The sequence below is a fragment of the Canis aureus genome, chromosome 21, assembly GCF_053574225.1.
Source record: "Canis aureus isolate CA01 chromosome 21, VMU_Caureus_v.1.0, whole genome shotgun sequence".
NCBI classification, from domain to species: Eukaryota; Metazoa; Chordata; class Mammalia; order Carnivora; family Canidae; genus Canis; species Canis aureus.
The window spans coordinates 7,112,078-7,137,730 of record NC_135631.1 but is presented as its reverse complement, the minus strand read 5'-3'; the positions used below and the strand labels follow the sequence as shown (position 1 = coordinate 7,137,730).

At 55.3% G+C, this 25,653-nt stretch overlaps 1 long non-coding RNA gene across 1 annotated transcript; it reads right to left on the bottom strand.

Annotated features, from left to right (window-relative positions):
• Positions 1-1,421: 1,421 nt before the first annotated feature.
• Positions 1,422-24,995, bottom strand: LOC144292454 (uncharacterized). Its single transcript, XR_013359845.1, has 4 exons — positions 24,861-24,995; positions 10,172-10,261; positions 9,697-9,931; positions 1,422-1,656 (listed from the first exon to the last, which is right to left on the bottom strand). It is a non-coding gene; the product is annotated as an uncharacterized LOC144292454 (long non-coding RNA).
• Positions 24,996-25,653: the final 658 nt, after the last annotated feature.

Below are 25,653 nucleotides of genomic sequence, written 5' to 3'. Positions count from 1 at the left end.
GGGTGATGGGCACTGAGGAGGGCACTTGACAGGATGAGCACTGGGTGTTATACTATATGTTGGCAAATCAAACTCCAATAAAATATATATATCTTGTATTTATTTTATGTACATATATAAAATTTTTTTAAAAGATTGTCGGTGGTTGACACGGGGAGAGAGGAGAGGAGAGGCTAAGGAGATCTGTGGGTACAGAGAAACAAACCCAGACCAGGAACTGACTTGACTGCTAAAACTGGCACCTGTTTCCAGGAACCAGGGTGCCCCGGGCAAAAATCCTGCCAGTGTCAGAGCGGGCAAGGCGGCAAGACTCCCCTGTGGATGTGGGCCCAGCCCCCCTCACCTGCAGGCTGCCATGGGTCTCGGCCTGAACTTGTGAGCTCTTGGGGCAAGGCTGAGGCAGGGTGGAGGCTGGGGTGGGGGGCGGATTGCCTGGCTTACTAGGGCCAGGGGTGGACACCCAGCAGCGGGAGGGGGTTCCGTGGGAAGGTGAGGAAAAGCCAGTCCCTGGTGAAAAACCCAGGTCTGCCCCAGGCTGCCCTTTGGCTGGCACAGAGCAGGCAGCTAATAAATATCTGCAGAATTGCAGTGAATTCTAGGGCAGGGAGACATTCAACGGCTCAGCCCCATTCCCGGGGAGCTACTCTGTGAATTGACTCACTGATAGATTAATGATCTGACTTTGTGCAATAGTTTATAAAGCACTCCTGACAAATAAAACTCAGGGTTCAGATCCCAACTCCACCTCTCAGTAGCTGTGTGACCTTGGGCAACTTACTTTACCTCTCTGTGCCCTCATTTCTTCAGCTTGAAAATGGGAATGTTGATTGGCTTGAGCTAAAGCATGTAAAGCCCTTAGAATAGCGCCTGGCACACCACGAGTGTAAGCCACATAGCCAGCTGGTAGCACCAGTAGGTCTCTGTCCCCAGAGCTGTTTAGGCCACCAGGGCAGCCACCAGCCACCCACTTGGAACTGAGCACTTAGAATGTGGCAGGCACGAACTGAGATGTGCTGGATTTCCAAGACCTCTTTCCAAATAATACCAATATCCCGAACACCAAGAAAGAGTGTAAAATCTCGCTAAGAATGCTCTCCATTGATTTCATGTTGAAATGAGGGCATTTTGGATATATTAAGTTAAATGAAATGTATTATTAAAATAAATTCTTTTAGGGACACCGTCGGGGCTCAGTGTTGAGCATCTGCCTTGGGCTCAGGTCGTGATCCCAGAATCCTGGGATCGAGTCCCTCATCGGGCTCCCCGCAGGGATCCTGCTTCTCCCTCTGCCTGTGTTTCTGCCTCTGTGTGTCTCTCATGAATAAGTAAATAAAATCTTAATAAAATAAAATAAATTCTTTTATTAGTTTTGTTCTTCCTTTTTTTTTTTTTTTTTTTTTTTTTTTTTTTTTTTTGACTGGTTGCAGGAAAACTCGACATCACACCAGCGGCTCCCGTTTGTGGTCACCTGGGCTTCTGCTGGACAGCGCTGCCCTGGAGCCTGTGACATCCTCTCTTCTCCTCTTAAGCCTTCATTCTCCCATACTCCAGGCACTCTGTTTCTTCCATGAGGAGGTCAGAATCGTGCCTGTCTGTCAAAACTTGCTCCTCTGCAGAGTAGTGATCTGATTTCTGGTGATAACAGGTTGTCAGTCCCTGGAAAAGAGGGTTCCTGTCAGCAGTGCCTTCACCCAAAGGGGAAGAAATGAGACCTGGTGCTGGGGGCTGCTGCTCAGTGGGGATGGGCTGGGGACAGGATGTGACTTTCTGCTGTCTCCTCTGGCACCTCTGAGAGATCCCAGGAAGGCAACTGAGGCATGCTGAGGCCTTTGACAGAGACAGCGCCCCTAGTCATGCCTGACAGGTGGGGAGATAAGGGTCTGTATGGAGAGTGAGGGTGGTGTGGCTCAGACCCCACACCTCCTCGAGGACTGCCAGGGCCCCCACTGTATGAGGCAGGCTCGTACTGCTCGGCGGGCCTCTCCTAGGGCTCCCACCCACATCTTACCCACCTTCAGGACAGCCTGGGGAGGCCCCACCCCTGAGACAAGAAGCCTGAGATGCAGCAGGCTGGTGGCTCTTGGTCAGGCCCCGCACAGGGTTAAGCCATACCCCCCATTTCTCTCCCTTGGAGTCCCTCCTCCTCAGCCCGACCATATGGGAAGCAGGAGCTCTCTTGACTGAGCAAAGCCCAAGGTGAGGGTGCAGGGTGAGGGTGGGGCTGGGCTGCCACCCCACATCCCCTCCAGCACACTGTCCAGCTGCCACGTGTCCCATGTCCACTCTCATCACCCCTCTCTATAGACAGCTGTTGGGTGACGCTCAAGCATTCAGATCCCAGCACTAGCCCTACTGGCTCTGTGAGTGTGGGCAAGTGACTCGACCTGTCTGAGCCTGAATTTCCTCATCTGTAAAATGGAGGAAACAGTAGTGCTTGCTCACCTTACAAGGCTCCCGTGAGGATAAGTTAACACATGCTGAATCGTGCGAGCACAGAGGCTCAGGACATATTAGCTATTGCTTCTCTCGGTGTTGTTATCATGGCTTATCTAGGACAATCTTCCTGGGCCTCGTCCAGGCAACAAAATCCTACAGCTCTTGTCCTGTATGTTACCTCCTGCCACATCAGGACCCAGGCAGGGCTGCTGGGTCCTCTGCTCGGGACCACACAGGGCTGCAACCGGAGTGTCTGCTGGGCCATGGTCTCATCTGGAGCTCGACCGGGGAAGACTCTGCTCCCAGGCTCACTCAGGTTGTTGGCAGGATTCATTTTCCTTGCTGTTGCTGGACTGATGTCCTGACCTCCTGTGGCCATCAGCTGGAGGCTGCCCACATCCCCCGCCAGGCGAGCTTCCCCCAACCATCAGGGGAGTCTCTAGAGCGAGTCTGACAGCTGGCCAGAGTCTCACATCACATAACAGTCAAGGACGTGACGTCCCATCAACCTTGCCATCTTTTGTTAGTCGGGAATGGGTCATGGGTCCCGCCCACGCTCAGGGTGCATCCACCAGAAGGCCAGAGCATGGAGGCCACCGTGGAGTCTGCTGGCCACACCTCCTTCTACCTTTGTGATTCCCCCCACCCCACACCAGTGCCACTCCAACCCCATCGCTCACCCAAGGGAAATTCTCATGCCCCCAGCACACACACAGGTGCAGTGTTAGCCCACTCATGTGCTGCTGATCTTGGGGTTCTCCTTCCCTCTCTGACCCCTCCCCTCCATGCAGAATGAAGGTATGGGCCAATGAGTGGGCTATTTCCTGCAGACACCGCACACACCTGTTGGACACCTACTGTGAGCCAGATAGGGGGCTAGAGTGGAGGACAGAGGTCCAGTACAAATGTAGAAACCCTGTATAAAGAGCTGGCAGAGAGGCTGCTGCCCCAGGTGAGGTGGGTGGCTGGCCCTGAGCCCTCTGTTCTTGCTACCCCCAGCTCATGGCCCCCTGGGCTTGGCTGGCACACAAACCCCTCCCAGACCCCAAACTGGCCTCAATGATGCCTGAGGTCCTCACCCCTCCCCAACCCTGACATCTGTGAACAAAGGCTTCTGGGGGACAGCAGGTTAGCAAACAGGGGCTTGGGGAGACCACAGGACTCATCCCCATTCTGCCACCAACCTGCCCTTTCTCTCTCTGTGCCCCGGATCCCCCTATCTGTGCAGGACAGGAGGTCTGGACCCCATCTTCTCTGAGGTCCTTACTGACCCAACATTCATGGATTGGATGAAACATTAAAACAAAGAGCCATGAATGGAAGTTGGAGCTTCCCAGGCTGCAGCTGGGCCCTGGGCCAGAGGACACCCGCTGGACTCTGTGGGCAAACAGATGGGGACAGTCAAATAGGCCACTTGGCATGAGCAGGCCAGAAGTGGCTGGGCTGGCTGGCATCAGGCAGGATGGCCCCATGGTCAACCTGGGCAGTGGGGAGCCGTCTGCAGGATGGGGTGTTCTGGGGCCTGGGCCTCCACCCCAAGAGGCCTCCTCCACCCCTCCCCTCCTTGGGAATAAGACTGTCACCACGAGGAGACCCATGACCCTGAGTGATTCCCCCCCAGGGCTGCGAGGTGCTGGCAGCTCATGAAAGTGGGTGGGAAGGTACAGATCTGTGGAGGCAGTAGGCCACCCACAACGCAGCACCCTCACAGGGCTCCCTTCACCCCCATCCTCAGCCTGGCCTCCTCAGACCTGGTAGGCCAGGGGCAGGAGACAGAGCACAGGTGGAGGCGAGGACTGCCTCGGTGCAGGCTGACCACCTGGTTCAAGCCCCAGGGGCACCTTCTCCAGCGAGCCTCAAATTCCCCATCTCTAAACTGGGGGCATGGCAATATCTTGCTGCTGGGACAACGTAGGAGTACACAAGGTAGAGAGAGGCAAGAAGCTCCCACTGAAAGGCAACCAAAATGAATTGAAGACAAGAAAAGAGAAAATAAATGATCTGGTCTGTTCTGTTCCTTTAAGAACTGTAACCTGGGGAAGCCTGGGTGGCTCAGCAGTTGAGCATCTGCCTTCAACTCAGGCATGATCCTGGGATCCTGGGATCCCGGGATCCTGGGATATAGTCCCACATTGGGCTCCCTGCAGGGAGCCTGCTTTGTCTTCTGCCTATGTCTCTGCCTTTTTCACTGTGTCTCTCATGAATAAACAAATAAATCCTTAAACACACACACACACACACACACCTCCAACCTGCCGTGGCCCTCAGGAGGGATGCCTGGTGGGGACTCATGGTCCTGCGGAAGGAGACCTGCCCTGAGCCGGTGGAGGGGACCCGCAGTCACCTACCTGACCTCCGCCTCCGGAGGCATTGCCCCCTCACCGGGGCTTGCGCGTCCTCGGAATCCCATGTATTTCCTACTGGGAAGTTTCCCTTATCTTTAAATCCTACTCTGGGGGGATGAAAGTCACAAATTTGGCCTCCGTGACTCATGAGCCATCAGCAGGCAAATGCTGTCGGGGCTTGAATGAGGGCAGCCAGAGGTTTCCAAAGATCGGGGTGGGTTTCTTTAAGCCTCTAAAAAGTTCTCATTTCATAACCAGCTGACATGCACATAAAAGAGCGGCACTTTTCCCAAGGAAGCATCTCACACACCTAGGGCGAGGCTAATCGCCCCACCAACGCCTCCGATCACCACGTTGGGCTGCTGCCCACAGCCCCGCTGGCAAGGGAAGGTCCCCAACCCCTCCCAGTGACCACGGTGTTTGTTTCTCCAGGTTCCTACCAACAAACCGTGGGCTGCTAGCTCTCTTAGCCATTGCAAGGACAAAGGATGTGCCGAGTGGCCCTGGGGACTGAAGCAGGCCAGCAGAATTGGGGTACCAGTTTCCAGAAACCCAACCCCGCTGCCCAAGGTCACTTCCACCACTCACTGCTAGCAGTAGCTGGTGCCTCGCCCCAACCACCAGCCCACCACCCGCCAGGCTGTGCACCTGATGTATGAGATCTCCTTGTCTCCCCACGAGGGCCTCTCGGGTAGGTGTTCTTATGCCCGTTTTGCATATGGGATCACTGAGGCTAGAGACAGAGAGGTGAAATGGGCCGCCAAGATGTCACTTCCACAAAGTGGGGGCACAGAGCTAAAGCCATGTCCGTGTGCCTCCAACATCTATCCCCTGGACTACTCTTCTGCCTCCTTGGCTCAAGTCACCAAGAGATGTTCAGCTGTGGCTGCGTGCACAGCCGTGACAAGAACGGGCAGGGCAAGCATGTCCCAAAGAGGGAACTCACAATGTGGCTGGTTGGACGAACGGGTGAGAAAATGAAGGAGTATAGGGTCTCTGAGGCAAAGCGATGGCTTGCATTTTCCTGCTTTGTTACCCTAGCTGCTCGAAGAGGGGAGAATCTTCCAACTGCTTTGGGATCTGGCTGAGCCTGAGAAAAGGCAGGTGTGCAGGTGGCACATTTTGGGGATCAGGCCCAGAAACAGGGACCAGGAAGAGTAAGAAGAGGCCAGAGGATGAAGCAATTGGTGGTCCATCTCCAACTGGGGACCTCTGAGAAGCCACGGAAAGTGTGCCTCACACCCGTTGGCCAAGGAATGGGGAAGGGGAAGCTTTATCCACTGGCTCCTGTCACTCATGGTCAAGGGTGACCATTGAGGCTTAACGTCTTCACATTTCCCAGTTTGCAGGTGAGTCAGGTGGCTGAGCTGCAAAGACAGCACAACAGAGAAGCCCAGAGCAGAAAGGACCCACGCTGGGGCAGCCACAGGGGAGGTGCTGTCGGGGCCCACCTGCGTGCAGCCGGATGTCACAGAAAGGGCTGTACTAAAAAGGATGGGATGGGATGATGGGAGGCAGGATATGAGAAGGCCCATCTGTGCATCTGTTCATTCCATCAGTATTTACACAACCAGATTTGGAGACCACAAGGATGAGTGTTCCCTGCACTTATTCTTATATCTTCTCTAGGGAAACTCCCCACTTAGCTTTGAAGGTGAGTGGACCCCACACATGTAGATACTCAAAAAACTGGATGGATGGATGGATGGATGGATGGATGGATGGATGGATGGAGAGATGGATGGATAGATAGACGGACAGATGGACAGTGGGCATGTGGGTGGTTGGATGGATGGATGGAGAGATGGATGGATAGATAGACGGACAGATGGACAGTGGGCATGTGGATGGTTGGATGGATGGATGGATGGATGGATGGGCATGTGGGTAGGTGGGTAGATGAATGGGTGGATTAATAGATGGATGGGTGGGTGGATGGTGGAGCCCAGATTCCTTCTGCTGCTAATAGCCCACCCACCTCTGCACTGGCAATGGGTCCAACAAACAAGATGGGATCCCGAGCCAGTTCAGAGCTAGAAAACCAGCCAGACACCCTAAGAGAAGCCTTTGTGTCAGATGGACTGGGGAGGCTGTGGGAGGTGGGAGATGGCTCCCAGCCAGGAGACACAAGCTGTCTCCTGATGGCCTGGCAGGAAAGCCTCCCAGCTCTGGAGTACATGGGCCAATGTTTGAATCCTGGCTCCCTTCCTTTTAGGGCTGAATGACCTCGTGCAAGTCACTGAATTCCTCTTGTCTTGACTTTCCTATATGTAAATGAGAGTCAGAGTTCCCACCCTTGGCCATTTCTGCCGCAATAGTGTCATCGTGTAGTAAAACTGGAAGCTCCTTCTTTGGATAAAGAAACCCCCAAGTGGAGAAAGTTCTCCAAGTTCCTAGCCAGGGCTGAAATTTCTCATCATAGTGGTGGATTAGGCAACAGAATGAGCAGGGCAGTGGAATTGGGAGCCCCTGCTGTGGCTCTTGATACGATGCGATCTGCTCCAAGACGCACAGGGATTCTATAGGAGGACCCCAAAGCCTAATTAATCCAAGACTTGGCTCACCCTGTATTGTGAAAACACTTCTAGATGTTGACCACCTGTGGATAGAAGATGTCCACATCACCAAAGGCCACAATCCAGGGGTGTTCTCAGAAAATGGGGTGAACTGTCCACTCCCCAAATGGAATATGCCAAAGGAGTAAGCAGGGGGAATAAGATCCATGCCTCCTGGTAGAGAGGGAGGGAGTGGGGAAGAGAAGGAGGAGTTGGCTGGTTGATTGGTTGGTTGGTCCATTAGCAGTAACTTAGTGAATTACAAGCTTGCAGCCTTTGCACCAACACCTGGGCAATGAAAAATCCCTACCTGAGGTCCCACTTCCAATATCCTGCCTTTAGGTTCATCCTCCCCTGGGCCAGATTGAATCACATCACTGTCTCACTCAAACCTTCAGTGACCCAACTGTGTTCACAAAACAAAATCTAAGTACTTCCTTTAGACATTCAAATCTTCCTAAAATCAAGTCCCCCAAACCCCTCACCTGCCACCCCTATTATAGCCCTATTCCTCAGTCAGACCTCACTCATGCTGCCCCAACCCTGGTGTCCTCCTTTCTATCGCCACGTGTCCAAGTCCTTCTTACAGAACAAACTACATCCATCAAGAGTCATATTTAAGGGAATAGGTCAGGATAGTGGGGACGTGGTAATCATGCCATTCTTACCAGGAAAAAAAAAAAAAAACAAACCAGCAGCATATTGAACTATATACACCGTGCACACTTTGGTCTCGATTTTGTGCTTGTTTTTCAAAAGTATATCCATGTGCAGAAACCGCAAGAAAAAATGAGCCCGTGTTGCAAGTGATTATTATTCCTGGGGTGTGCCAGGCTGGCTTGCCCCATCAGTTCGTGTCTTTACGGGCAGGTGTGTCTTCACTCAGTGAATCCTTACTGCTCCCTGAGCAAATATTCTGGTAGCGGGAAAGTTCATGAGCTCCCAGCTGAGGGCCTCACAGGCACAACCACTGTTCGGAGCCGTGGAACCAAATGGTAGGGTAGTTGGCTCTGGATCCTGTGTCGCTCCAGGGCAGAGGAAGTCCTGAGGGCAGAGGCCACAAGCTGGAGCCAGCCCAGTAGTCAAGCTCTGTAGCAGTGGCTCATCTCCAGCCTCTGTGAGCCTCAGTTTCCCCGCCCGTAGAAGAGGCCTTTAGAGTGGCCGTGGAGTTGGAGGAGGTGGAGCCTGCAGCTCCCAGGCCTCAGCCAGCACAGTGCTCTGGACAGCAGTGGCCAGAGGCCAGACCTTCTCCCTCAAAGAGGGAGCCCTGCAGATGGGGGAACTTCCACCAGTTTCCTTCAAAAAGGATTGCCAACGGGCCAAAAGGTTGGCAATGGACACCATATGAGTGTCCCGGGGCTGCTATAACAAGTAGCCACACACTTGGTAGCTTCAAACAATGGAAATTGAGTCTCTGAGTCTGGAGCCAGTAGTCAGAAATAGAGTGTGGGCAGGATGCCACATCCTCCAGAGGCTCCTGGGGAGGGTCCTTCCTGGATCTTCCGACACTGGGGGTGCTCCAGACATCCCTGGGCTGTGGCCACATCACGCCCGTCTCTGCCCTGACTTCGCATGGTCTCTTTGTGTATTTGTCTTCTCCTCTTTCTTTTAAATAGGCCCTCATTGGATTTAGGACCCTCACTAATCCAGGACGGTCTCATCTCAACATCTTTATTTTAATTACATTTGCAAAGACTACTTCCAAGTAAGTTCACAATGTGAGGCACGATCGATATGAACCTGGGGGGACTCAACTAACCCAGTACAGAGAGGCAGGCAGGGATGGACCAGTGGTCCACGGGGTGTGTCACGGAGCCAAGGAGGGACCCTCCCCTCCTGCTGGGAGATGAAGCCCCCTTCCGGGCCCACCCGGGCCGCCGTCGTCATCTCCAGCTCCATGGTTCCCCATGGCCCATGGAATGCACATGCGCCTCTCTCACCACGGCCTGTTATTCCCAACATCTCTCCAAGAAAGGAGTCGGACAGACCCGGAGGGAAGAAACACAGGGAAGAACCAGAGAGGTCCAGGGTGGAAATGGCAGGATGGGGCAAGTGCCCGCTATGCACCTTCTGCCTAGTGGGAGTGGTGCTCCGCTGCCAGGCATCGAAGGAAAATCAAGGTGAGCATCACAGCATTGGGGAGCCTTGGGGTCAACCCCTAAGGAAGAACAGGGTTCCTCTGGTGGGCCTGGTGGGCAAAGGTCACTCCAGGTGCCCAGCCACCTGGGCAACGTGCTGGGGGCTGGCACACTGGATGCAGTGTGTGTGTCAGGGAAAGGGTGGGAGACGAGAGTGGGGACAGCAGCCAGGTACAGGGTAGAGGGTTTGGGCCTGATGCTGGAAGATTCTGAGTTGCTTACGCCATCCGTTGGCCGGCCACTGCTTGGCGGGTGGATGTGAATGGCACAGGGAGACCCGTCAGGAGGCAACACTGCATGAGCCAGGCCATGTTGCTGCCAGCACTGTCCAGTATCCATCAGGGAGGCGGGGAGAGATCGTCCTCATTGGGGGACCAGAGTCGTCTGCAGCCGGAGTGGGGGTCCTTGAGCCGCTGGGCAGAAGGTGGGCACATGGATCATCTCCTGGAGACAGGTCCTGGCTCAGAGACACGGATCCCAGTCACACGCGGGGCACAGCCACGACAAATATTTCACCGGGAGACCCTCCAGGAGGGGGAGAAATGCCCAAAGCTCCCTTTGTCTTAAAACATTAATGTCCAATTTTAAATTGGGTCGGGGGACGGGGGAGGGGAAGAGGGAAGGCGGGGGTGGGGAGCCATCACTGGGCATCATTCATAAGCCACACACTGGGCCCTTCATCGGGCCCAAAACTCACCCTTGTAGCTACGCAAAGATTTATTGAAGCCCCAGCGTGGGCTCATTTATTTTCCTCCAAACCGATTTGAAAAGACCGTTTGCATCTGCCCTGGAGGAAAAAAAACAAAACAAAACAAAACAAAATGTGCTTATTTGGCAAACTTTGTTTGAAAAATCTGCTTGTCCCCAAAGAAGTGACTGCGTGTTTCATCGGGGCCCGGGGCTGTGCGTGTTAGGGAGGGGATGGTTGTGATTCGGCCTTTCCCTATCATCTGCTGGCCAGAGAAAGCACCCAGAGAACATAAACTCAGACATCCTTTCTTGCACATTAGGACCCACAAAGGCTATTACACTGGGGCCTTTTGCTCCAAAATCAAGCTCTCCTTGAGGCTTTATGTAGCTCCTGGAGGGGCAGCTGTGTCCAGACAGCTGTGAAATGTAAAGAAAAGTAGAAAGCTGAGTAGGAGGGAAAAAAAGGCAATAAGAATTTCAAACATCAGCTGACTTTGAGAAAGAGGTAATAATTCTATTTACTCTCCCTAGGAAAGAGAAATGTCATCCATGAGTAAAGTCTGATCATCTTCATAACCATAATATACAAAGAGCTTTTATAAATCAATAAGAAAGAAAAACACAATAATGGAAAAATGGGCTCAAGATACAATTGAGTAATTCATAAAAGGAAAATATGGTCCATAAATACAGGTAAGAAAACACTGAATTTTACCAAAAATCAGAGAGATGGAACTTACAGCAGAGACAACTACAGTACCATTTTGCTACGACCAAACTAGCAAAGATGCAGAAGAGGCTGGTGAGATCTGGAGAGCAGAGGCACAGCGGTGGCACCTAATGCCTCTCCAGCCCAGACCCAGGCATGCTCTCTGATCCAACTCACTTCTAGGAATTCAAAGACAGGCACAGAGGGTTGGCTCCAAGGGCCCAGGCACTAAGCCTTATCTAAAGTGCCCACAGATCGAGAACGGCTGCTCCCATGGTCGCCAGCCTCAGCACAGGCCTCAGGAAGTCGTGGCTGTGTGCCTGTCTGGGAGGGAGTGTGCGCTGCTGGTGTTGCGGCTGCAAAGATGCGTCCTGGAAGCAGTGGGTGGGAGCCACAGGGAGCAAACCAGCTGGAGGTCAGGAAGCAAGCCCAGGCAGTGAGGACCTGCCTGCAGAAGCAATAAGCCTACTCGCTGGGGGCAAATGAGCAGAAAGGGGCCGGGGTTTCCCTCAAGCACTGCAACTGCTCCTCCACACAGCCTCCCCCAGAGCGGACTCCTTCCCAGACACTGCAGCAGCCCCACCCAGCCAACCCCAGAGTTGCCCCATGCCTGGAGCAATGAACTCAGAGAGTGCACCGAGAACATCCCACAGGGAACACGCTGGTGGACAGATGGGTAAACTGAGGGCAGCAGTTCAAAGAAGGGGCTTGCCCCCTGACCCTCCCTCAACAGAGGAGGTCAAGGAGCAAATGGGCTCAGGTCATGGGGTGGAAGTCAGACCCAAAGCCCAGGCCACCAGCACCAGCCCTGGGTGCTAGTGCTGGTGTATGCAGAAGGCACTCAATACCTACTTGTCAAATGAATAAGTGTGTTGGGTGCATCTTCCCTTCCCCACCATAAGGGGATGGTGGTTTACATGCCTCTGAATCCCCAGCCAGCACCTCGCACAGGGCCTGTGAACAGGAGGCGCCCACGCTGTGCCCTGCCCACTGAGTCCCTGTGAAGGGAGCCACGTCCAGCCAGAGCCTCCGACGTACAGTGGGGCCCACAGGGACTTACTTCTGCAGCATCTCAGTGCTTGGCTGTGCAGGAGGGACCTCTCCCTCCCGCAGCTCCACCCGGGGTCCAGCTGGGACACTGCCCGCCTGGACACGCATCCAGGGAAGAGGACTCTGCCATCAACAGATGAATAAGTTAACTGCGGTCCATCCTTGCAAGAGATATTACCCAGGATGGCGAGTCTTGCACAGCCCGCATCACCCGGAACCCAAGGACACTATGCAGCCTGAAAGATGCCAGCCTCCAAGGATAAACCCTATGACTCTGTCTTGAGGGTCACCAGATTCCCTAGAGACAGGGAGCATCTCAGGGGCTCCCAGAGCCAGGGACGGCCCTTGCTTTGTGGGTTCAGAGTTTTTGCTGGGGGTGGTGAAAAAGGTTTGGTATAGATGCCGATGATGGTCACACAGGTTTTGACGGCCCTGGGCTTACACTTACAACTAAAGTGAGAAACATTAGGTCATGTTGGATTTAGCCACAGTGTAAAAGCAAATAAACAGAAACAGCGTGGACTCAAACGGGCCTCCTTCTGCCAGGTGTGAGCTGGGCGGCCGTGCACGACTTTCCCCGCATCCCCGTGTCCTGTGCTTAGTGTGAGCACGACCGCGGCGCTGACGTCCCCTGAACAGGTACATGCTGAGCGTCTCATCTGATGGCTCCAGGGGACCTCCTGCAGCCCAGATGCCCTGGGTCTAGGCGCCGGGGGCCGAGGCGCAGTCCTGACCACACCCCCTCAACCCATGGCTCTGTGTCTCTGGGCCTCAGTCTCTTTGTCCATCACACGGGACACCTAGCGTCTGTCCCCACAACTCCTAGGGGAGTCGGGAGGTACCGGACACACTGCTGCCTTTGATTGAAAAGCTCCAAGACCAGGCCCAGCACCTCCCTTGGGGGTGCAGCCCCCCGATTCCACGACAACTCAAGGCAGGGACCTTGCCCAGCAGGTTGTGACCTCACATTTGTGGGCTGAGCTTCTGCTTCTTCCCTCAGACCAGCAGCTCCTTAAGAACAGGTAGCATGTCTGACTCACCTCCGTTTTCCCAGTCCCTGGCATACAGTAGGTACTTAATAAATGCTGGTTGCACAACAAATGCCCCTTTTGGCCGAACTGTTCCACCCCTGACCCAAAAACGCCGTGAAGTTTAGGCGGAAGCCCAGCGTTGCAGAGAAGCACGTCCCTTCCCTCCACTGGGTGAGCCGAGAAGGGGCACAAAGGGAATGGTTCGCTTGCCCCCGGCGCCCGCAAAGGGCCAGAAGGGAACGGCACCCTCTTTGGGCTGCCTTTCCAGATGCTAACGTGGTTGGTGGTCACCGGGCCTCCTTCCCCTTCTCCTCGGCACAGAGAAAGGACCCTTTCAAAGAGAGCGATGCAGAAAAGGAGAAGGGAGGAGAGAAGGAAGGAAGGAAGGAGAGAGGGAGAGAGTTCAGGAAACCAGAATGAGCTAAAAGGCCCTCCCATGAACATGTGTTTCCCTGTATTATTAAAACACTTTGTCTTTACAACTCAGAAAATTAAAAACCTCTACCAGAGCCAGGCCGTCCACATCAGTATTCATGACATCTGTCTTTCCCTATAAAACGCTCTGAATGAAAGCTCCCCAGCAGAAACCGACTCTCTCCTCCCGGCGGCTCCCTCTTCCCCCCTTCAAAACAGATTGGGAGACAGATGATTGCATTGTTTCGTCGCATTTCCATCTGAAAACTCCCCTCCGTGTTGGCCACTGGGCGCCCCTATTAAGGTCCGGGCACCACGGGGCCACGTGGGGTGGCAGGGCCTCTGTCTCCCGCTCCCTGGGGCCTTTCCATCGGAAGAGGAAAAAGAACCAGGCAGACAAAGGTGCGGGACATAAATTAAGCTCCAGCTTTTTAAGTTCAAACTGAATTTTCTTTATTTTTCCACAGCTGTCAGAGGAACCGGGTAGAAATCCAGTAATGCATGTTTAATGTATTAAAAAAAAGGAGGGAAAAAAAAAACCCACCAAACCGTCCACCGCGAACGTTCCGTCCGCCGACTTGCATTGGGGACATTATTTCGGGCCAGTGAACTCTGAGCAAGTCAAGTGTGGAGACGTGGACTGGGGCCAGGGACCCCCCACCCGTGGCTGTCATATCTACTGAAAGCCGCTTGTCATAGGCCGCCAGGGGCGGGAGCGGAGCAGGAGGACTGCCGCCAAGGCGCCCGCTCCTCCAAGGCCTGCTTGTGGGCCCCGGCCAGCTTGGACAGACTGGAAGGCGTGCGGACCCGCCACCCGGCCTCGGCCACTCGGCGATCTGGCCGCCCTTTCCAGGCCTTTCCTTGGCCCGCGGGGAGGCCAGCCCCACTGGAAGCTGGGGGTCATGGAGCTGCATCACGGGCCCGGCGACCAGAGCCGAAGGTTGCTGGGGGAGGTCACATCGGGGCTCCCGGCTGAGCAGGAGGAAACTGCGCCAGGAGCGGCAGGGATCTTTGTCACTGGGCCACACGGCACCCAGGCTCGGGGTGGCGTCCTTCTGCGTGGTGGGGAGTGGCACCCCAGCCAGCCCGTCCTCACCAAGCACTCCGTCCACCAGGCCTAAATTGGGTGTCTTCCTCCGGGGGAGGGGGGAGCCGACCCGCGCCACCGCTTCCCCAAGGACATCACTGTGCATCACAGCACCCCCAGGCTGCCACTGCCACCTCAGGACCCTCTCCCACCCACTCAAGGTAACTTCCCCGAGCAGACAGGCCCAGCATCTCCAGCAACACGGTCACACCATTCCACAGAGAAGAGTTGACACGGGTCCCGAGCCAGCACCGGGCACAGGCGGGAAAGCTTTCCCAGCACGAGCTCGCCCTGTGCAAACTGAGCTCTGGGGCGCCTACGGGGCCAAATGCAGAGCTGGGGCTGGGCACATCCAAGTTCCTGACCGGCTCCTCTGCGGGGCGGTGTCGCCCAGCACCACGCTCCCACCAGAGATCCTCTCAGGGCCATCCACTGCCCAGCCGGCCCAAGCCAAGGGCAGAGGTCCTAGACGCCCCTCTGCTCCAGCTCCGTCCCTGGCTATGTGCAGCAAGGCTCCTGCGTCACTGTCTGCAAAACAGCTGAATGCCCTGTGCTGCCCACCCTGTGGGGCACCGAAGTCTCTGGAAAATCATCAAGTGTTCCCAGGTGCCGTCCATCCCTGAAGCTGACCCCAGAGCACCCAAGAGCAAAGGCCTGCATCCCGCCCCACCCCCAGGCCCAGTGTCCATATCCACATTCTGGGTGCAGCTCCCTCCCCCACTCCCAGACCCCCTGACAAGCCCCTTCTCTCTGGGCCTCCGTGTCTGTGCACAAGGACCCTTTCTAACAGAATCTCCAGCTTTAAAATTCCATTTTCCAGTATCCAAACCTACCAGGACTCCAAAGAGGCTGCTTGTTGCTGACTAGGGTCATGCCCATGGGTTTGGGGGGCTGCCTAGTTCTGCTCTAACTTATTCTGTGAGTAAGCCCCATCGTGCCCCAGGTCCTTGGGTTGGTCTCCCTCAAAAGGCCTAGAGATCTCAGCAAGGGGCTTGGACCCACAGCCCAAAACAGGACAGGGCATCTCAAAGCCAAACATCAGAGGTACATGAGGGAGAGCCATGCTCAGTGCCCTCCAGGGGAGCTGCCGCGTGAATGAGGCCACATTCACAATTCCTTGTCACAGGTGCTGACCGTGGGGCCTCCTCCACGCAGACCACCCAGCTGTAGGGACCCTAGCGGTATACAGTTGCAGGGCTGAGTCACATACTGGGATCATGGAGCCAGCCAGATGAGGAAGGCGTGGCCTTTGGGTTAGCTGACAGGGGAGGACATGACTGTGAATTCTGATGGATCTCACTGGGGGTTTGAGGATTTTGCCTAAGTAACGTGCCTTCTAGAGGCTTCTACAAAGTCCCAGGATGGTGCCTTTCTCCAGAAGGCTCCTGTACAGATCACGCGACTGAATGTATCCGTCACAGTCAAGACACAGAATCGTCACCACTAGGACCTGCCTGATTCTTCTCCTTCCAGTCACACCCACCTGCACCCACCATCCATCCTCCCTGGGACACCATTCTGCTTTCCATTTCTATAATTTTGTCTTCCAGAAAGTTCCATAAATGGAATCCTATAGTGTAGAAGCCTTTGAGATGGGTTTTACTCACTCAGCCTACCACCTCTGAGATGTGTCATGGGCCAATCAGTGTCCCCTCCAGGGTTCACACGATGGAGTCCTAACCCCCAGTACATCGTCATCTGGCTGTGTTTGGAGAGAGGGTCTTTAAGGAGGTGACTGGTTTACAACAGGCTGTCCAGTGGGCCCTTGCCCAGTCCGACTTGTATCATTGAAAGTAAAGGGAATTTGGACACACACGGAGCCCCCAGGACACACATGCAGAGACCATTAGGACGAGGTGCGGGCCGGCCACCAGCAGGCCAGAGAGACCCTCAGAGGACATCTACCCTGCTGATGTCTGGCCTCCAGGGCTGGGAGAAGATGAATTCCCATTGTCTAGCTGCCCTCTGTGGTATTTTGTGCTGGCAGCTTGAGCAGGTTAATACGAGATCCACCCAGGTGGTGTGCACAAATCATTCATTCCTTCATGTTGCTGAGCCGTGTTTTGTGATCTGCGCGGGCCACATTTTATGTACCCACTCACTTACTCTGGGGCATTTTGGTTGTTTCCAGTTTGGAGCTATTACAAATAAATCTGCAAATCCTCGTAGGGGCAAAAATCCCCAGGAGTGTGCTTGGTGCAGAGTCTGTGTGCCCACACATGGATGTGTGTGCACATGCCTGTGTGTATGCATGTACACACATACACGTGTGCATGCACACATGCACGTGCACACATATAGGCATGCACATGCACACATGCATGCATCCATACATATAAGCACATGCACACACGTGCAAGCAAGCACACACATGCATGCACACATACAAGCACATACTCATGCACACACGCAGGCAAGTCTTTCAGCAGAGAAAGAACCCTCCAGGCTTGCCCTCAGCCCCCTAAGCTGACATTTCTCCAGAAATCTCCTCCTGTGCCCCAGCTCAAGAAAGAACGTGGTGTCGAAGTCGGGCATTTCCTAGGACGGGTCTGGTCATAAAATCTGACGTGCAAAGTCCTGGTGGTGGTTGAGGCCAATCCACGTGACTTGTTTTCCTGAATGGCATTTTCAGAGGCCAAGTGCAGGGCTGGGCTGGGCTGTCAGACCTGAACGGGGCCAGCAAAATCAGCTCCGTGGGTCCTCCCCAGAGAACAACAAGAGGGCCTCCAGCCCCCAGCCTCTCCCGCCGCCGAGCTGGAAGACCCCCGTGGAAGGCCCCTGTGCCCGGAGACAAAAGCAGCACCTGGCAGGCCACGCTCTCCCCAGGGAGCCCCTGGCCCGTGCCGGAGGCCGGGCGCCCGGCATGAGGCCCTCATTGTTTGCCTTCCTCCCTCTCCGGGGCTCCTCCACGGAGTGACAGGGCAGCCCCAGAGGTCACCTCCAGGGCGCTCGCAGGGGGCTCCTGGGCATCTGGCTCAGGCCCTGGGCAGCAGGAGAGGGGCTGGCCCAGGCCTATTGTTTGGGGCTGAGCAGCCCACCCGACGGGAGAGGGGCCCATTGTCCCGAGGCAATCTGCCACACTCCTGCCTCCCTAATATTCTCCAAGAAAAGGGGAACTGCCCCAGCACAGCCGGGAAGCCTCGGTGAGAGGGGCAGACCGGCACCCCTGCTTCCCGGCACATGGCAGTTCTGGGTCCCTCCACACCGTGTCCCTTTTTAAAACTTGAAAATGAAAATCCACATCTCCTAAGCCCTTCACAGGTCCTGTTGACAGTGTTCCGACTTCTGAGCGGGAACTTGCTAAAGCTAAATATGCTTGAACAGAGGCACCGTGGAGACTTGCCCACGTGTCCGCACAGGACCTCACATGGCATCCTGTTCAAACAACTTCCTGCCTCTCCCAATCATCCATGGGGACGCAGCTGCTGACGACACCTCTTGTTGGGTTGAAAGGTCCTATAATGGGAACAGCAAAGGTTTTTTCCCTATAAGTCTTAAAAATTCCACTGCAGCCAAAAAAAAATTCATTTTTCACAAATGCTGCTACCAAGGAGATTAGCCAAGCAAGCATATAATTTAGCCTCCATAATCCTCAAATGATATCAGCCTAGACAGCTGTGGGCCAAGGCTTGAGGCTTTTGGCCACAGACCTAGTCTGGTGTTTCAGAGCCATCCAAAAAGTCTGCCAGCAAGAAAAGCCAACATGGGGTTTTCCTACCCGCCTCCCAGGTGGGCCTCTGTGGCCTGCATCATCATAGACTAGAGAAAAGAAGCCCCAGGACAAAGGCCAGGGATGCCTAGATGGCTTTATTCCTCCAAATCTGACTCAAATGGATCTTAATTAAACACAGCAAGTGGAGATACAAAAGTTAGCTGATTGAACACAGGACTTTGTTGGCGCAAGGGTTGTAGGAGAAATCTGTGCTCCTTGAACCTTAGGGAATAAAAGGCAACTCTTCACCTGCAAATTTACATCGTGATTACAGGGAAAGGTCTTGGAGGGACCACACTGCCACATCCTGACCGTGAAGTTCCCTCAGTGGGGTTTTCGGGAACAGGGCCTAGCCCCTCCCCTTCTCCCCAGGATCCAGCATTCTCCCCAGGATCCAGATCCATGCCATTCTTAGTGCCCCATTGTTACCTGCAAGAGGGGATGGAGAAATTGAGGAAAGGAGAAATGTGGAAATGGAGAGATGCAGAGATGCAAGGTTGGAGGTATAGAAGGATGGAGAGATGGAAGGATGCAGGGATGGAGGGATGGAGGGATGGAGGGATGAAGGATGGAGGTATAAGGGATAGAGGGATGGAGGGATGGAGGGATGGAGGGATGGAAGGATGAGGGATGGAGGAATGAGGGATAGAGGGATGCAGGGATGAGGGATGGAGGGATGAGGGATGGACAGTTGAGGGAGGAAAGGGAAGAAGGCTGGAGGGATGGATGGCACCATGCAGAGCTCACACATTGCTCATTTGTGCCCCCTCCTTTGAGGAACATCCAAAGAGAAGCCTGGCGCATCTGAAGCTCTGGGAAGGGCCCGCAGCAGCCGGCTGGCCATGGTGGTGACCCTTGTCCCGATGGCCTGGTCCTCCCCAGATCCTCTAGTAGCAAGAACTCCCGAACAATCACACCGCCCTGGCGCCCTCACCCACCCCATCCAGCAGACTCCGCCGGCAGCCTGCCCCACAGGTGCCCCCTCTCTTCCTTGCCAGAGAAGCCCCAATCTGTCCAGGTGTTGGCTGCTCAGCATCCCACGGGCCCCTCCCCAGCTGAAGAGCCCATCAGCCTCAACCTGCCTGGCATGAGACATGGCATGTGACATGGCCCTGCCCAACGGGACGCAGGGAAGGCTTTTGGGCCTGGGGTGTGCTCCCAGAGGAAAGCACCACGGGGAGGTGCCCCTTCCCCACTTCGGACATTGTCATGTAGGGACGTGCTGCCAGCCAGAGCCACCACCATCCTGCAACTAGGGGAGGCAACCAGATCTCAACATCGCGGAGCTCTCAGGTTAGCCAGCCCTGGAGCCATCTTCCTGCAGATTCGCGTTGAATTCCCCTTGGTCAGGTCTCTGGTACCTGCAGCCACGACCTCTCTACACGACATTTCTCCCATCACCCCACAGAGACAGCAGCACCACACCCATGCTCATGCAGACGCGGAGATTGGGAGAAGCTCTCCATCTGCGCGCACTCAGCTGCTCCAGGATCCCCACAGGGGAGTCCAGCTCGGTCTTCCCTGAAACCACCCAATTGACAAAGGTACAAATAATATCCCTGTAAATGGCTGGATTAGAAAGACATAATGCAAAGTGAAAGAAGCCAGACTCAGGAGACTGCGTATTGTGTGCTTTTTTTTTGACATGACATCCTGGGAAAGGCAAAATTACAGAGACAGGAAACAGATCAGAGAGAGCAGGGACTGGGGTGGGAGGGACCTCTCGGGGGCTTTACTCTATATTTCGGTAATGTGGTGGCTATAGCCCTCTGTACGTTAGTCAAAAATATGCTGAACTGTATCTTAGAAAGAAGGAATTCTATAGGCAGATTGCACCATGACTGCAATGACTTTACAGCAAAAGTGGGGAAAGTGCCTCCCTTTGCCTGGTTGGGGGTCCTGGAGGCAGGACTAGCACAGTTCTATAAAGAGTCAGGCCCTCTCCCCATTTGTGAAGGATGAACCCTGAGGTCTGGAAACTGTTTTTGGCCAGTGAATCTGTTCCTTGAAATCAACCGTTAGCAGAAACCCAAAGGCACTCCTGGGAAATCTTGGGGTCTCCTGGAACTGGCATGCTAGCCGTGGGCTGAAAGACATCCCCACCCCTCCAGCCGATGCTGCTGGTCGCAGAGGCTGTATCTCTGGAAGAAGTGGACCTGGGGGCCCACGCTGTGGAGACCCCCCAATGGACAGGGACCACAACTCGAGAAGGCGATGCACTGCCGGGCCAGGAGCATGACCGAAAGAGAGCCTGGGCCCATCAGCAGCTTTCCAGAGAGGTGGCCAAGCACACAAGTTTCCGGGACTCAGACGCCACTCCTCCTGGCCTGGCTGGGTGCCCCTGGACAGGTCACTCTGCTACTCTGTGCCTAGGTCGCCCGCATATGAAATGGCAGTGGCACCTATTTCATGTGGTTTTTGTGACTGTAAATGAGATAAGGAACATAACAAAACCAGCACACATTTCAAGCTCCCTGAGCGTCCGGGCAGCAGCTGTAATTGTTGGCGGCACCCCACGGCTAGCGCCAAGGCTGCCCACGGGGTGAGCAAGGGGCTGCATGGGCACTCCCTCCGCTCCCACCGCCAGAGCGGCTTCATCTGGTTTCTATCGGGGGTCTGCGTGTGATTGGGCGTGAAGGGGAGCTCTGATGCTCAATGAAGTTTGAAAGCCTCAGTCCCCAAGGCCTTCCCGCCGACGGCCTGGGACTCTGACCGCCACTTGCCTTAGGCCTGGAAACAGGCCTAACGCTCTCCAGGCGTGCGGAATCAAAGCCCCTCTGTCGAGCACACATTTTCCAAGCGCTTGGAGGGCCTGGGAGGTCCTGGGAGGTGGCGAGGACGGGAGGTTATAATTGGCCCTCCCCTGGGCCAGCACCACTAAAAGAGGGTTCAATTTCCCAACCCGGGGAGGGCATGTGTTTAATTAAGATCCATAAAAACGTAACCGGCAAAGCGAGAGAGCTATTTCATCTTTCATAGTCAATACGGACGTGTGTCTTACCTGGAAAAAGTGGTTTATGTAGAAAGAATTTCCCAAATGGGTTCCATATGCCTGACTTTCCCCCCAAGCGGGGCCTTCCACGGGGGTTGGGGCAGGGGGCTGGGACGCGAGCCCCCCTAGACACTCGGCCTCAGAGCACACCCTCCACCGGCTGCCGCTGTTTAAACAGAAGACGTCATGGCGAATGATATACGGTAGATTCTAGAGATTGTTTCATCCAGGGGAAATTGCTCCTGGAGCCAGCTCCGTCTCAGGTAAGCCACAGGGAACTGCCGCGAAGTGAACTGTTCAACCCTCCCGAGGGCCCTGACCCAGAGAGGGCCCCTCGTGCCGACCGTTTACTGCCAATTACTCCACGGTGGATCAAGGCCGTGAGCACAGGCCCAAGACGCTTGGGATCCCAGTGATGGAAGGGGCCAAAGGAATGTCTGACTGCATCCTATACACACTCTGCACCGATGGGAGCACCAGGTCCCGGAGAGGGGACTCAACCAGTGTGAGACCACAAATTTAGTAAGCCACAAAGGATGTCGTGGATTCACGTTCCCAACTGAAATTCAAGACTCAGTCAGGAGTGATAGAGGAGAAAGTGGGAGAGAGCTGTCCTAAACACGTATCTCTCCAAATGTCACCTCCTCCAAGGGGCCTCCTGGGGTATCTTGCACATCACATGGCACTCTAGCTCTTCCCTGTGTGGCATGATTTTTTATAGTTAGCCATTTGCTTATTCACTGGCTTCATCCTCACCAGGGCTAATTCCTAGGACAGCAGGGATCATGTTTATCTTGCTCACTGCAGTATGTCTGTGCCTAAAACAAAGTTTAGCATATAACAAGTGCTCAGTGCATCACCATTATCACCATCACCATCATCACCACCATCATCACCATCACCATCATCACCATCACCATCATCACCATCACCATCATCACCACCATCACCATCACCATCATCACCACCACTACCATCAATACCATCATCATCATCACCATCACCACCATCATCATCACCATCACCACCATCTCCATCATCATCACCACGACCACCATAATAGTACCAGTAACAGTTAACCTACATTGAGTGTCAGCCAGAAACTTGCATGTGCTCTACATGGGTTAACCCATTGCACCCCCAGCCCTGTGAAATAGGACTGTTACTGTCCCGTTTCACAGGTGAGGATATACTGAGGCACAGGGCTTTAGAAGCTTGCCCAGAGTCAGACAAGTCACAAAGAACAGAGCTGGATGGCCTTGAACTGACAGAGAAGGCCCCTGGGTTTATGGAGCAGCCTCTGGTGATGTGAGGGCAGCCGTATGCCCTCGTGCTTCATTTTGTCTTGCAGAAACTGACAAAAGAACTCTAGTGGTGCCTATTCTACAGAGGAAGGAAACGGCGCAAGTGGAGGTCTGGTTGATTCCCCACAGTCATCAAGTTGCATGACTTCCATTGGCCCCGCCACCCCCAGTGATGAGATCTGGGACCCCGTGGTTTCAACAGACAGTAGTCAGCTGACCACCTGGGGCTCAGAGCCTGAACCCACTGCCCAGCTGCCCCAGGCCACCCTTCTACACCCCAGGCCTTCCCTCATCCTCAATCTGTCCCACGCACACACGGCCCTGACTCTGCATTCCATGGTCTATCCCCAGCCCTGATGGACCCTGACTTCTCTCTGCAGGAAGGGCCCTTGCCCACTGGACACATAAACCTGTGGGGCCTCTGAGAGTGAGCCTCCCCATGAACCATCATTCCCCCATTTGCTTCTATCCCACCGCGTACAGCCGATGCCCACCTTCTGCAACTCAGGAGCCACCCAGCGGGAACTCTGGATGATGTCCTGAAGGAGGCTGTGGCTTCAGAATTTGGGGGAGCGGATCTCAGTTAACATCTGGAGACCCGTCCTAAACCGATCTGCGTTCTCTCCCCACCTCTGGGCTGCCTCTGTTTCCACACCTGAACAAAGTGGTCAGGTTCCACCACCGCACAGCACGCACCCACCCCAGGGGGCTGAAGTCTGCCCTGTATGGCTTCGGGTTGGGGTTTTCATTCTCAAATGCTCTCGAGAACCCCTTCAAGTATTTGAAACAGAAGTATATGGTGAAGGTGTGTGGCGCAGTTTTAAAAACAGGTCCATTCTGGGGCCTTTCTTCAGGATTTCCGGGCAGACCGCCAGCTTCTCTTGCCAATTAAACGCCCCATTTGGCCGGCTGGTGGGCCCCTGGGCAGGAGGGGAGATGCCTGCTACTGCCGCTGTCTGGATGTAATTTGGGGGACAGGAGATCTCATAAGGCAGGGGAGGGAGTGCACATGAGATGCGATCATAGCAGAAGCATCCCCCGCAAGATCCCCGGAAAGGAAGAGAAGCCACGTGTCCCAGCCCCAGCACAGGGTCTCCTGGAAGCACGCAGTCCTTGAGGAGCTGGGGCCAGAAACTGGAGGCTGGGGGAAGGGAGGGGAAAGGAGGGTCACGGACAGCATCACAATGGAGGGATCAGAGAGCATGTGGGAGAGAGCTCCCAAGACCTGCCTTGGGGGACATTGGGAGCCCCAGTTCAGGAGTGAGAAGAGTAAGGCCACAACCAGAACGACAACACTGTGCCGAGCTCACCGTACACAGAGCTCTAGATGCTTTATGTGGCTGCACAAAACCTGGAGGGGGAGAGGCCATAACACAGATGGGGAAACAGGTCCAGGGCACCTGAGCCCACTGATCAAGGACACAGGCTGGCAGGAGGGGGGCCGGGTGTGAAGGGGAAGAGGAGGCTCCCAGGCCCTCCATCAGCCCACCAGCCTCCAGCCTGCACCCGCTGAGCAGCCCAGAGGGGTCTGGATGCAGCAAGCTGGCAGAGAAGCATCCCAGACAGGCCGATGAAGAAGGCTAGGGGGGCACATGTGTGTGCACACACATGTGCAAGTGTCTGTGTGCATTTGCACATACATGTACTAGCTGGGAAGAGCCTTTGAAGAAACAAAGTAATAGGATGACAAAGAGCAAAGCCAGGTGCCTGGAAAGGAAGCAGAGGGAAGATGAAAGGCAGGAGCAGCCCCCCACCCCGCCTTCCGGAAGCTTCCGTGGGGCGGGAGGCCTCCTGATGGCTCCCATTTGTGGAGGCCAGGCCACTGGAGCCGCCGCGACGCTGGGGCCGCGTGGCTGAGGGGACACGTCGAGTGGGGGGCCGTGACCCGGAGATGGCTATCTCGGCCCACGATCTGATTACCAGATGGGCCCTCTCCCGCTCCCTAAAAAACAGGAAATCCATCTGAAAGGCAAGACAAATCGCCATCCCTGCCTCCTTCCCATCTGCTGTGATATGTGAACACGGCGGCTGTCAGCAGCGCGCGCTGATTGATTCTGGGTATTTATAGCCGAGGGTCTGTTATCAGCTGTGCTATCAAAGCCTTCGCGGGGCTGGGCCGACCCCACCAGCTATTTCAATGTGCCACCCCTTTGAGACATGTCTAACCCTCTAATTCAAGGTGACAGCAATACTATTTCATGTCAGGCCCAAAGAGACTGCTTCCTGTTTTGCAAAGGACTTGTGCCCAATTTCAAGGCAAATTAAAGATAGCGCGGAAACGGCGCCCCCACCCACGCACAGGCCAAGGGCACTGCCGGCGGGGCTGGTGGCCTGGGACGTCACCTCCGAGGCCACAGCTCAGACTGGAAGCCGTCGGGCAGGCCGGCCCCTCGGTACCTGCGCCAGCGGGACGCCTGGGTAGAGAAACGGGATGCCCGTTCTCCCGTTTGGCCACTGAAGCGCTGTGCGACGTTGGCCAAGTAGCCTGCCCTTTCTGGGTCTCATTTCCTGTGGCTACACGACAAGCCCTCCCGTGCTCCAGCCCGGCCTCCCGAACCCCCCAACGGCACTCCAGCCCCGTCTCACGCGCCCCTCGCCCCAGTCGCCCTGAATGCCTCGCTGGCCTCGCAACCGGGCCCGCACGTGGCCCCCAGCCAGCCCCCCGCTCACCGCGCTGCCCCAGCCGCTCTGTGGAGGAATGACCGACGCCAGCCGCGGCCTCTCCACGCACGCCCACGCCCGTTTTACAGATGGGAGGACCGAGGCTCGGCCGTGAAGCGACAAAGCGGTCGTGCCCACAGTCCGATGCAGGTTCTGCCCAGCTGCAGGGCCCCGAATCCTTCCGGGCGGTGGGGGGGGAGACAGACAGGAGGTAGAGATGCGGCCGTGAAGTCGTCCTGCCCCCGGCCGGAGGGCTCCGTGTTGCCCAGCACAGCACAGGCGGCGGCAGGAAGGAGTCCTGCACCCCCAGACATCCCGACCTGTGGGGGTGGCATGGGCAGACCCAGAGGGACACGGGAGATGGCAGGAGGCTCCCTGGAGGAGCCAGCCCTCCTGACAGCCGGGGTTCCAGGTGTTCCCCGCACCCCGCCCGGGGCAGCATCGTGAGGCTAACCGAGAGCGCTGCACCCCTCTTTCTTTGCAGATGGAGAAACTGAGACACAGAGGGATAGTGTCACCCTCCCGGGGC